Genomic DNA, 1,817 nt, shown 5'->3' with positions numbered 1-1,817 from the left:
CATTCAATTTTTATTACTTTAGCCATTTTACTTTTATTGCAATTTAAATATTTTTATTTTATTTTCTAATTCTTTATTTATTTTCTTCTAGCAGGTTTTCTATAATTTATGACTAGAAGAAACCCATCAGGACCATTACTTTTTAATAGTGAGATCGATCGCACAGTTTTCAGAAACCAAAGAGAAATAAGGCGAAGCTTGAGATACACAGAGAACGAGCAAGAGGACGATATTCAAACCCCAACCGAGGAGATGGCTGAAAACCAAGAAAATCTGCTACCTCCGGCAATTGTTGTTAATCAAAATCCTGCTCCGCACACTATGTATGATTATGCTAAACCTAATTTAACAGGAACTAAGTCAAGTATAGTTAGACTTACTATTGCTGCAAATAATTTTGAACTGAAACCAAGCACAATTCAAATGATACAACAGTTTTTTCAGTTTGATGGTTTGCAGGACGAGGATCCCAACGCTCACTTGGCAAATTTCCTAGAATTTTGCTATACATTTAAAATCAATGGCATTTCTGATAATGCCATACGTATTCAGTTGTTTCCCTTTTTGTTAAGAAATAAGGCCAAACAATGGTTGAACTCGTTACCACGAGGGTCAATCACTACTTGGGAACAAATGACAGAAAATTTTTTATTAAAATATTTTCCACCGACTAAAACAGCCAAATTACATAATGATATCTCTTCTTTTGTACAGATGGATTTAGAAACACTCTACGATGCATGGGAGAGATACAAGGACCATTTGAGAAGATGCCCTCACAATGGGTTACCGCTTTGGCTACAGGTTCAAACGTTTCATAATGGCCTAAACCCTTCGACTCGGCAGATGATTGATGCAGCCGCTGGAAGAACTATCAACAATAAAACACCTGAGGTAGCTTACGAATTTATTTAGGAGATGTCACTGAATAACTATCAGCGGCAAGTTATGAGAACAAAGCCGACGAAAGCAGCCGGTGTTTTCAACCTCGACACGGTTACTATACTATCTAACCAAGTAGAACTCTTAAATAAAAAGATTGATAGTTTGTGTGGTTCTACTTAGGTACATCTAGTGATGAGGTGTGATTCGAATAGAGGAGGAGCATGCACAGAGTATCAACCCTTCAACCCTAGCATCGAGGAGGAACAAGTCCAATATATGGGTAACAATAACTCTAGATCCCAAAATAACCCATATAGTAACACTTATAATGCAGGTTGGAGGAACCATCCCAATTTCTCGTGGGGCGGTCAAGGAAATCAAAGGCCACAACATCCTCCGAGCTTTCAACAACCACCTTACCAGCAAGAAAAGAAGCCAAACCTTGAGGATATGCTAACCAAATTCATTTAGGTGTCAGAAACTCATTTTTAGAATACCGAGACAGCACTCAAAAATCAACAAGCATCAATCCAAGGGCTCAAAACTCAGATTGGAAAGCTTGCCAAATTGATTTCTGAACGACCACAAGGCAGCTTGCCAAGCAATACAGAATCTAACCTAAGAGAGCAACTCAACACGATTACTAGTCAAGATGAGGAAGGGTTAGTCACACCTGAACCAAAACTAAGGCAAGAAACTGAGGTAAGGAAAGGTAAAGGTGAGGTAGACCAAAATGAGCAGAAACCGGTAAGTACAGAATACAAACCTCGTGTACCATACCCTAATGCGACAAGGAAAAACTGTTCAGATGAAAAATTTGATAAATTCCTTAAACTCTTAAAAAAATTACATATTAACTTACCATTTATTGAAGCTCTATCGCAGATTCCAAACGCAATGAAATTTTTAAAGGAGCTTTTAGCAAATAAGCG

The 1,817-nt window shown here is 37.7% G+C and overlaps 1 non-coding gene across 1 annotated transcript; it reads right to left on the bottom strand.

Moving 5' to 3' along the window:
• Positions 1–682: 682 nt before the first annotated feature.
• On the bottom strand, positions 683–788 carry LOC128283071 (small nucleolar RNA R71). Its single transcript, XR_008273413.1, has one exon. It is a non-coding gene; the product is annotated as a small nucleolar RNA R71 (small nucleolar RNA).
• Between the last annotated feature and the right edge of the window lie 1,029 nt (positions 789–1,817).

This window comes from Gossypium arboreum, chromosome 10 (genome assembly GCF_025698485.1).
Source record: "Gossypium arboreum isolate Shixiya-1 chromosome 10, ASM2569848v2, whole genome shotgun sequence".
NCBI classification, from domain to species: Eukaryota; Viridiplantae; Streptophyta; class Magnoliopsida; order Malvales; family Malvaceae; genus Gossypium; species Gossypium arboreum.
The sequence above is the reverse complement of the archived record's forward strand: the minus strand, read 5'-3'. Positions and strand labels throughout refer to the sequence as shown.